This window comes from Pongo pygmaeus, chromosome 5 (genome assembly GCF_028885625.2).
Source record: "Pongo pygmaeus isolate AG05252 chromosome 5, NHGRI_mPonPyg2-v2.0_pri, whole genome shotgun sequence".
NCBI classification, from domain to species: Eukaryota; Metazoa; Chordata; class Mammalia; order Primates; family Hominidae; genus Pongo; species Pongo pygmaeus.
In genome coordinates this window covers 42,812,403-42,823,551 of record NC_072378.2, presented here as the reverse complement: position 1 = coordinate 42,823,551, position 11,149 = coordinate 42,812,403, and the positions used below count along the sequence as shown (strand labels likewise).

At 48.5% G+C, this 11,149-nt stretch overlaps 1 long non-coding RNA gene across 1 annotated transcript; it reads right to left on the bottom strand.

Moving 5' to 3' along the window:
* Positions 1-1,002: 1,002 nt before the first annotated feature.
* Positions 1,003-5,781, bottom strand: LOC129039532 (uncharacterized). The gene is made up of 5 exons (XR_008503335.2): positions 5,516-5,781; positions 3,863-3,928; positions 3,231-3,366; positions 2,012-2,221; positions 1,003-1,454 (listed from the first exon to the last, which is right to left on the bottom strand). It is a non-coding gene; the product is annotated as an uncharacterized LOC129039532 (long non-coding RNA).
* Positions 5,782-11,149: the final 5,368 nt, after the last annotated feature.

Below are 11,149 nucleotides of genomic sequence, written 5' to 3'. Positions count from 1 at the left end.
ATGCACATTTTCAGGAAAAACCAGCCCCTAACTTTAATTTGCCTGTTCCTGTCACCCAGTCCTTCTGCCATTTACCTTCATATATGCTGTCTTCTGTGGAATTAAATGCGTCCTTAACAATCACCTGTCTACCTTGCTCTTTTCAGGGCTCAGGTCTGACTTACATGCTACCCTGAATGGCTCATGGTGACAAAAAATGCCATTTCTGGATGCCTATTATGTACTAGCATTGTGTTTTGTTAATTTAAAAAATGTTAGGCTGGGTGCAGTAGCTCATGCCTATAATCCCAGCACTTTGAGAGGCTGAGGTGGGAGGATCCCGTGAGCCCAGAACTTTAAGACCAGTGTGGGCAAAATCACAAAACCCATCTCTACAAAAGAGAAAAATTTAGCCAGGCATGGTGGTGCACACCTGCAGTCCCAGCTACTTGGGAGGCAGACATGCAAGGAACACCTGAGTCTGGGAGGTTGAGGCCGCAGTGAGCTGTGATCATGCCACTGCACTGCAGCCTGGGTGAAAGAGCAAGACTGTTTCAAAAATACATGTATGTAATTATTTATAACACTAATAATTCAACAAGCCTCATAATTTTTAATTTTAATGCTTAAAAGGGTTATGTTTATTTTACTTTTAAATTTATTTCATTTTATTATTTTTCAACCTGATCATCTCAGACAATAAATTTATTTCAAATGTATTTGAAACATGTCAAATATTCAACAGCAGTAGGGAAACTAGTATGGAAAGTTCCATATGGGAAATAGAATAATGAATAACTTAACAATCTTCCGTATTTCACTAATCTTGTTTTATTTATTTAGTGTTTTGATGGGGAGGGGATGGAGTATTGGAAAGCAAATCCTAGATATATTTTCACTCAAAATGCCTCATTATGTATCTGTAATAGATAAGAACTTTTAAAAAAAACTGCAATGCCATTATCATGTCTGAAAAAATGATTAATTTCTTAATATCTGATAGTCCATATTTTGTCTCAAAAATGTCTTTTAAAAAAATCTAATTTATTTATTCAAATCAAATCCTCACAAGATCTAAATATTGTATTTAGTTGTTACTAACATTATAGAATGTTATTTATTTAAGAAGTCATTTATTTACATGCATTTAACCTTTATATTAAATCAATGCAGAAGGTATGGTCCCAGCTCAGAGAGGTTAAGAAACCTTACCAAGGTCTCATTGCTGGCAGGCACCGGACACATAATTTGAATTAAATCTGCTTAACTCCAAAGCCTCCATGCCACTCCTTCTGATGCAGGCTAACAGAATTTTTCCTGTGTTGCAGAGAGGCAAAAAGGCCACTATTTAAGAGAGAGGGTCCAGGTATGGTGGCTCATGTGTGTAATCCCAGCACTTTTTGAGGCCGAGGCAGGCAGATCGCTTGAGTCCAGGAGCTGGAAACCAGTCTGGGCAAGATGGTGGAACCTCATCTCTACAAAAAAATACAAAAATTAGCTGGGGGTAGTGGCGTACACCTGTAGTCCCCGCTACTGGGGAGGCTGAGGTGGGAGGATCACTTGAGCCTGGGAGGTCAAGGCTGCAGTGAGCTGACCGCTAACCCTGATTGCCTCCATAGACTGTGCCACTGCATGCCATCTGGGGTGACAAGAGTGAGACACTGTTTTAAAAAAAAAAAAAAAAAGGAAAGAAAAAGAAAAAATATAAAGAGATAGGGTTTGGATTCAGGTTGGCCTGGATGCAAATTGGTGCAAATTACATAATCTCTCTGAACTTTCATTTCTGTCTGCATCTGTAAATAAGGATAATGATGAAGATTTGGGGCAGATTAAATAAGAATATGCATGCTTAGTATTTAGCACAGTGCGTGGCACATGGAAAGCACTCGATAAATGTTAGCAATTAATGTAGAGGAGGAAAAAGAACCACAAAGTATTTAAACATTGGCTTTTGTTAGTAGCTCAAGGAAATGGTGGCTCATCTGAAGGGGGGAAGGGTGGGAGTGGGGATCGGATAGGGGAGTGGCTCTACCTGAATTGGAGAAAAGAGTTCTGGACATAAAGATTTAAATTGGTGTCCAAGGAGTTCTCACAAGGCCTCAGCTGGAAAACAGTTAAATGCATCTTTTGACCACTAACCCAGGTTGCCTCTAGAGAAGGAAAACCAAGTGGGTGGCAGACAGGGTGGGAGGGAGACTTCTTGCTGTTTATTTGAATTTGGAACCATGTGAATGCATTCAACCTATTCCAAAAGAATAAATTACATTTAAAAATGGTCTTTTGCTATGGGGATAAGTGCTGAGAATGGTAAGACTAGGATCTAATGATAATAATAATAATAATTCCATTATATTTTGTGCAGCCCTAGGAGGGCTTCAGTCATGCAAGACAGGTTTTGAACTAAGATTGGGACTTTTTCAGCCTGACTCTGATTTCAAAGATCCAAGCTAATATTTTAATTTCAGTCACTCTCCTTCTGACCCTGATTTTAGAAAGATTCCAGACCCAGTGCTCATAGACTTAGTTTATTCAACCTGTGGATTGCCTTCAAGAGTATGTATTGTTGGGAGTCAAGTCTATTGGTAAAATCAGGGATGCATTGTCTGTGCATCTGCTGGTGTTCCCCAGTCCTTTAGGTGCTCTCTTTCTCTCTCTCTCTCTCTCTATATACAATTTTATTTTTTGAGACAGAGTCTTGTGCTGTCACCCAGGCTGGAGTGCAGTGGGGCAATATGCTCACTGCAGCCTCAACCCCGTGGGCTCAAGCCATCCTCCTGCCTTAGCCTCCTCAGTAGCCAGGACTACAGGCATGCACCACTATGCCTGGCTAATTTTTTATTTTTTAATAATAAACGTGGAGAGGGTCTCTCCACGTTGTCCAGGCTGGTCTCAAACTCCTCAGCTCAAGCGATCTGCCTACCTCATCCGCCCAAAGTGCTAGGATTACAGGTGTGAGCCACCCTGCCTGGCCCCATAGATATTTTTCTGATGCTTCAATCAGCTAAGACTCTGGGGATCTGATTTTCTAGAGTTCTTTGGAAGGTGTGGGGGGGAGGGTACACAACCCTATTCACAAATATTAGTAACTTGCTTTAAACTCTAAGGCCTTACATAAAATAACTCATTTAAACCTCACAATAACACTATGATATGAATACTATCATTCCCATTTTACAGGCAAAGAAACTGAACCAAGCGGTTAAGTAATTTGCCTAAGGTCAGGGCCTGCAGACCTAACCATCTGGCATTACCATCTCTCTGTTGGCAATGAACAGAGCAGGCCAAGCGTGTAGGGTGTAGGGGGTCCTTTGAAGATGACAAAAGCGTCCTTGGCTGTGTAGCCGCAAATACCAAATCCCTCCTTCTCTGCAGCTTCTGGTTTACGAGCTGGAAAGACAGGCTGTGAATTTCCATATTGACCTGGGGCAATTAACTTACTCTCCGAATAGGTTCCTTATCTGCCCTGGGGAGGAGTTTTAGATTAAAAGGGTGTGTATGTGTGCTGGGTGGGAAGTGGAGGGGCTGAGTTTTCCGGGCGGTGCGGTTTTCCCAGGTCTCGTTTTGAAGTTTTGTCCTAGCCAGCTCCGGCTCAGGTCCCTGGGCGGTGATGGTGGTCAAGCTTAGCTTGGCTGTTCCTTCTCCGCTTGGAAAAAGGCCGCCACTGGGGCCAACTCCGGCCACAGCGCTGCTGCCAGGAGACATAGGGTAGGTCTTTTCCCCTGAGGTAGAGACCTGGGTGTACCCTTAGGAAGGCATCTTGAAGTTACTGACAGTTGAGTCAAATCTTGAAGGTCCAGCAGGAGTTAGTAAGAAGAGGTGGAAGGGGAAAGGTTAGGCGCCCCCTCCTCCACCCCTTGAACAAAGAAAGCTCGACGGGGCTTACAATACCCGAGGAAGAGCTGGGCGGGTGGAGAGGTCTGTAGACGCGAAGTCACAACTTGGCTTTATTCTAAGGGCAATGGAGGAGGGTTTTGAAGGCTTTAAAATAATGTCATTAGGAGTTTTAGTCGCTTGGGAGGAATGGGTTGGGGGGGACAGGAAGCTATCGCAGAACGCAGCCCACTTGGAAGACGACCGAGGACTGAGGAAAGAGGGCGGGGGACATCGAGCATCTGAAGCCTTTCCCAGTCGCCGCAACACTGTGCGCTGTCCCTCGGCTTTCTTTGCTTATGTGGAAGGGCTCCATAAAGGGCTGGGCACGCGCCAAACGCTCATTAAGCGAAATAGCCCAGGTCCCCTCCTCTTTCAGGGACTCTCTGGTCCACGTGCCCCAGAATTGGTAGGGTAGGCGGGAGGACTTTCCACTGCTGAAGGTGGAGAACCGTTACCCCTCAAAAAACACAAAAACCTCGGGTGCTTTTGGCAGCAGTCTCCTCCGCCCATGACCTCATGCTTTAAGCTCCCATATAGCCTCCCTCCGCCCAATCCACACCCAGCGCCCGGGTGGGGGTAGGGTGGGGGACATTGGCGAAGGCCTGGGTAGCGGCAGGTCATTCTTCTTGCGCGAGATTTTGGGGGAAGGGGCGCAACGATTTCCCCCACGGAAAAAAATGGATGGTGTAATTTTCTGTCGTGCAAAAAATACTGTCTTGCCCTCGAGACAGATGCTTCGAACCCGGCTCGAGGCGGTCTGTTTAGCTGAACTACCTTTGGTTTACGTTTCCTCTGACCAGGAAAGAAGCTTGGAAATGCAGGGGTCTCAGGCCAGGTTCCCTGACACCTGGGCCGACCACTGCCACGCCTTCTCGGGACCTGGGAGCCGTCCTGCTGTTGCCCTCCGCCCCCGCCCGCGCCGCCGAGGTTTGAACCTTTGGCTCGCCTTGCAGCCCGCGCCCTGCCCCCTGCTCGCAGCTGCTCCCGGTTTGGGTGCAGCGGTTTCCCCCGCAGAGGAGGAGGAGGAGACAGCGCGAGGGAGCGACTCCGGGCTCGGGTTTCCGCACCAATGCCGAGCAGCCCCGGGCGGCCCCCGGCGGCCGTCCCTCCTCCCCGGCACCACGTTCCAGTCATGGCGCGCGAGGAGGGGCGAGAGCGCGCGGCGGCGGCACCCGCGCCCCCTCTCCTCCCCTCCCCTCCGCCGCCCGGCCCCTCTCCTAGGCAACCTCCCTACCCGGCCTGCTGCGCCCGCCGCGGCGATGGAGACCCCTCCCCAGAGATCTGCTCTTCCAGCGCGGTCTACTGCACCTCTTCCCCGCCCCCATCGGGGCGGAGGGATGGAGACGCGCGCTTCCCGAACCTCCAGCCCCCTCTCCAGAGCCCCAGCCCTCTCCCAGCCCCACCGAGGCCAGGGTGCCGTGGGGGTAGGCGCGGACCGTCTCCTCGCAGCCCGCCTCGACCTCGGCATCTTTGTAGACCCTTAGAAAAATAAACAAACCCCCTCCCAAACCCCAGTCGTTAGCTTGCAAAGCGCGTTACAATAACCGGGACGGCTACGCAGGAAGCAATCCTGCACTGGTCCGGGTTTAAGGCGGCAGCTTCCCGGCCACGCTGCCTTCTCCCCGGCCTCGATTTTCCGGCCACGCCGGAGAGTCCGCTGCACCTCAGGGCTGACAGGTCCCGCTCGCGCAGGGCAGTAACTGGGCCCATGTCCCCCGTCCCATCCTCGTCTAGAGACTCGCCAGCCTACAAAAGGTGCAACCTCACGCACACGCAAAGCGCACAAATAAAGTCAGCAGCGCACCGCCGCGAAGGCTGCGAACAATGCGCCGGGCGACCCGCGCCCGCCGGAGCGCTGCGCCCCGGGGTAAAGAAGACGCGGGCGGGGGCCGCGGCGGACGACCAGCCGGCCGCGGCGCTGGACACCTTACTTCCTGCTTCCCCGCCCGCGGCCAGACCCAGCTCTGCGGAGGGATATCTCTCCCCTCCTCGGTCCCTCTCCCTCCCTTCCCCCGCCCTCCCCCCTTTTTGCTCCTGCTCCCCCACCACCCCGCCTTTCTCCTTTTGCAAGAAAATAATTTGACAGTCGATTTGCTGACGGGAGGAATTTGCATCCTGGATTTAAAAAAAAAAAAAAAGGCCGAGAGGAGCTTGGGAACGGTTGCTAGGGGTGGGTAATGGGTGAAAAAAGGGGGGTACCGGGGAGCGGATAAGGAGGGCTAAGGGAGGGGGCGAGGATGGGGAGCAATGCAAAGGTAAGGCCAGGTTACCGCGGCTCGGCCCCGAGTGGGCTGCGACCGGGGGAGGGGCGAGAGATACATATGTAGTTCTGTCTCCCCAGCACACCCCCTTTCCTCTAAGCGATGGCTGAGAGGCGGTGCATGCAGATGGGGAGTAAGTTTCCTGAAGGGGAGGGTGGATGCACGCGCGCAGCCCGGCGCTGCAAATTTCCACCGGGGAGGGAGAACGGCTGGATGCGGAGAGTTTGGAGTTGCTTGCGGCGGAGGGCAGGAAGGGGAGCAGGGCTGGGAAAGGGGGCTGGCGGGCGCTATATCTGGGAGTAAGTTTCCAGCATCAGGAGAGCCTGCACGCTTGCTCACTAGTAAGTTTCTGGCCGGGGAGGGCGCATGGGGAGGAGGAGAGGGAGGGGTGCATGTATATAGAAGGGGGGAGGGGGGAGCAGATTTCCTGCGGGGAGGCTGAATGCATATGGAGAGTAGATTTCCTGAAGGGAGGGTGGAGGCGTAGACGGACCGAGTAAGTTTCTTGCTGGGGTGGTGGAGGAGGTGGTGGGTTGGTGCTTTGGAAACCCAAAGCTTCCTACCCTGGGTTGGGGAGCACACTCTTGCGGGGGCGGGGGGCGAGGGGCCAGGTTCTCTGCTGGGGAGAGGGGCTTGCATCTGGGGAGTATGTTTCCTGGCGGAGCGATATTTGTTTACAGGCTGAGGGCAGTACTGTAAGTGAGTAGCGCTGAGAGAAGGCGGCTGACATAAATTAATATTGAAATTACTCCATCAGCTCTGCTCGCCCCCCATCTCACCCCCCAAGCGGAGACTGGTCTTCTCGTCGGATTGCCCATGCACTTGTTGCAGAAACAGCCAAGGTAGGCAAGAACCTTATTAAGTTTCATTTTTTAAAAATTAGTTTGGGGATGCTCCTCGAGAAGACGGGGGTGGGGCGGAGTGGGGAGGGAAGAGTGGGGAGACAGAGAAGGAGAAGTCTCCCCACCGTTTACTTTCACTATGCAAGCAGGGCCTTCTCCCTTCTTCCCTTCTTCCCTTCTTCCCTCTCCCCTCTCCCCTCTCTGGGCTGCACAGCATCCCAGCGAAGGGGGAGGGATGAGGTGGGCGCTATAATTGGCAACCCTGGCTTAAAGGTAGTGATGGTGGGCTTGCATTTGAGGTTGTGATGTTATAAAGGTTTCATTCTCCAGCTAAGAAACCGCAGGACTCTGCCTTTTGGGGTTTTTGACATGATGCATATGTGTATGTATACGCGCCTGCGGACTCTGTGGGGGCTGGGTACTCCCAAGAAGTTAGTGTGGCCACCCAGATGGGAGAAATGTGTAAGGGGGTAAACCTGTTCCTTCACTCCCCAACTTCAGTTTGGGAGACTGGGAAGTTACTGCCGGTGGTCTTAAGAAACAGATATTAAAAACCAAACCAAACCACTCATTCACCGGCGGAGGCCGAGAGCACCTGGCAGGCAGCCTCTGGCCAGCACTGGACTGGAGCATGTGCGCCTGCCATCCCTAGGTTACAAGAAAACGCTTTCTGGTTCCTCCGTGTGTCTTCTACCGGCCTGTTAGAGCCAGCTTTGTGGAAACTCTTCCCCAGACTAGACGCAGCTTTGGCAAGTGCCCGTACTGAAGGGGATGGCTTCAAGTCAGCGTGGCCTGGGCTGTCTGTCTTGTGAAGTGCGTGGAAGTCGTGCTCAGGAATGACCGCCCCTGGAGTGGCCGCCCCTGGAGTGGCTAAAGAGTTCATTAAAAAATGTCTCCTGAAAACCGGTCCAGGTGCACTTTTCAGCAGGTCATTGAGGAGAGCTTTAAGTTGTCCCAGTTAGCACCCACCTTCTGCATCACTGACCCTTTTAAGAAAGGAGTTTGGCGATAGGAAGTGTGGTGTTGATGCTCACTGACTGGAGAGGATAACAGCAGGAGTCCTCAGCGCTTAACTAGTTAACCAGCAGCCGTTGCCTCTCCTTGCCTCTGTTTTCTTGGTCCTCAGCCTACTGGTTTCTGCAGAAGAGTTGTAGGTCTTGGCTGTCAGCTACCTTGATGATGCTGGGAGTTTTAACTTTGTTAGGATAATTTTAGCATCTCGGGTCCAACCCAGAGACGTTTAGTAGGGTTAGGGAGTAGCCACTAGGCAGTGGGGTTAACTGAGGTTGGTTAAGCTTTCTGCAATTCTGTAGACAGGCTCTGTTCTAGCAGGGTCGAGAAAAATGGGTTTTAAAAAACTCGCTACACATTGCTGATGGAGAGTGCTTTTTTTCTTTCCTAACTGTCGTCAGATTTCCAGATTGAGGGTTGATATTTGGCAGTTTGAGAGTTTAGTTGGGAATTAAATATTATTGCTGCTTATCAAATGTTCCTAACTAGGCATTAGCTAAACAAATTAGCTATTATTTTTACCTGATGAAAATCTGAGTCTGGTTGTTGTATTTGCTGGAAGGGTAAACAAAATCTTTATGTATGTTCATTCCAGGGTGGAATTATTTACATGCCTAGCCTCAGAGCCAAGAGCAGTCATTCAGGTTTTTTTCCTTATATTTATGAGATTTATTTTATTGTCTTTCTTTGGCCATTAATCAAGTCACAGTAGGTTTTTTTTTTCTCTTCTACCGAGAGTGTTCTTGCAGTAATAAAGGCTTGAAGGCCCATGAATCATAATTCATTCTTTTTAAAATATTGTGGTGATTGTCAGGATCTGATTTATAGGAATTGATACCCGGAGTGACACACCTCTTTGGGCTCCGCCCTTTTAGGCATGTCCATTTTCGCCAAAGGATTGTTTAGAAGCCAGCTTGACATCCCAAAAAGAGCATTTCCCTTCTGCTGTATGAGAAGATTAATTTTGCAGGTTCCATAGTAAACATGGGTCTTTTCACAGCTTGGTAAGCAGGCTTCCACATAGCAGGCATGTGTTATTATCACATAGCATTTATGTGAGCTTGCTGTGAAAACAGTTGTTCTATGAACTGTGTGGAAAGTACTCAGTTTTGCCTCCTATAACCGGCTTGGGCCTGTGGTTTTTGTTGAGTTAGGAACTTAAAGTGTAAAAGAGGAGACAGACTGTAGTGTTCTTTGCTGCTTGTATAATAAAATGTGTGGTCACAAAAAATAAAGCTTGTTTGTAATTTTCTTTTTCTCTTTCTTTAATGGGTGGGTTGGTCATAATAACCGAAAGCGTTATTTTTGTTGACAAATGTAAGGATTCTCTGTGAAGCTGATTAGCCAGGAAGTGTTAAAATTGTCTTGTGTTCAATAGTTGGCTCAAGTTTACAGTATTGGTAAAGTGACAAAGAACTTAAAGGTAGTTTGATGCTCAAGGCTGGGGGAAACATCACTGGAAAGAAAGGTGGGGAAGTTACCAATTTCTAGCCATTTCTGGGCTTTGGATTTTTTATCTTAAAAGTGCGTGGTTTGATCCGTGAGTTCCCTTCCGGCTCTGAAATTCTGTGTCTTGTAAGTGAGGTCTCCAGAGGTCTTGACAGTCTCTTCCTGAGCCAACGGCCAATTGCTTCATGGACTTGGGTGAGCTGATTAACTTCTGTTTTTGTCTTCTCATGGAGAAAGTGGATTTGATCCTTGGTATTCCAGAAGGGACTCTTGAGTGGCCTGGTGATCTTGACCATCAAACACAAGGAAATACTTATGAATAAATATCTGCCAGTGTCTTGGACAAAAAATTCCCAATTCTATGCGCTAACAGAGAGTACAGCATGTACATATCCTAGGTACCAAAAATAATTTCTGTTCATCTTAGAAGTTTCTTCTCCAGCCAGCTGGTTAACTTGTCTAATCCTTGGTCAAGTCTAAGGTTAACCAAGCTCTTATTCCCAGGCAGCAGGAGGAGATAGCTTTGGGGAGAAGCTGGAGACCAGAAAGCCCAGTGTGGCTTTGCCTGCTTTCTGTGGGTAATTGGGATTTGGCTGAATATTTGTGATAAGGTTCATAATAATGATATAGTATCATTTTTATCACCAGGATTCTCTGTATTTCACTATGGGCATTTTTGGGAGAAGCTCTTGATGTTTTTATTGACTTTGGACATTGCCATGAAAAGTAAGGATTTAGGGCTGGGCGCGGTGGCTCATGCCTGTAATCCCAGCACTTTGGGAGGCTGAGGCAGGCGGATCACCTGAGGTCAGGAGTTCAAGACCAGCCTGGCCAACATGGTGAAACCCCGTCTCTACAAAAATACAAAAATTAGCCGGGCATGATGGTGGGGGTCTGTAATCCCAGCTACTTGGGAGGATGAGGCATGAGAAGCACTTGAACCTGGGAGGCAGAGGTTGCAGTGAGCCGAGATCATGCCACTGCACTCCAGCCTGGGTGACAGAGCGAGACTCTGTCTCAAAACAACAAAAACAACAACAACAAAAAAGAAAAGTAAGGATCTAGGCAAGTGGCTTATACCCCAGGCGGTATAAGTAGTGCTCGTGGTCCTACTCTAAAGGCAGTTGAGTTCAGCTCATTTTATTTCTGACCTCATAAAACTGTGTTGCTGAGGGAGGAGGGAGGATTAAAATCATCTGGGATCTTGTGGATTAATGATATTTCTGAATTTGCATGTTGGAGGGAAACCAATAAAATAAAGGAGAACTAACGTATAGTTGATTTCTGTTGTGGAGAGAGGAGGACAAGAACAGCCGGATTCCAGTTACTGGCATGCGTTGCCACAAGGGTGCTGTAGGCATTTTTAAGGAATAATATAGTCTCAGTAACATGAGTTTGACCCCAGGGCTCTGTCAATAAATCTTTTCTTCCGGGCTAAAGAAAACACACAACAAAAAGCCTCTGTGATATTTTCTAAGAATTTTAAGTTCTCAGAGTAGCTGCTTGTAGTAATTTGGTTTACTGAAGAAACAGATGATTCTTGGTCTTTCATCATGGAAGACAATGAGCTGGCATAGGGTAGCATATGCTGAGCTGTTGGGGTTTGGTTTAGCAACATAAACATTTCTTTTTATATGTTTGATAGAGCAGGAAGGGGACAAAGAACCCGTGTGCCTAAATAACAGTGATAACTCTGAGCTCAAAGAACTAGGGTTTTATTTGTTTGTTTGTTTG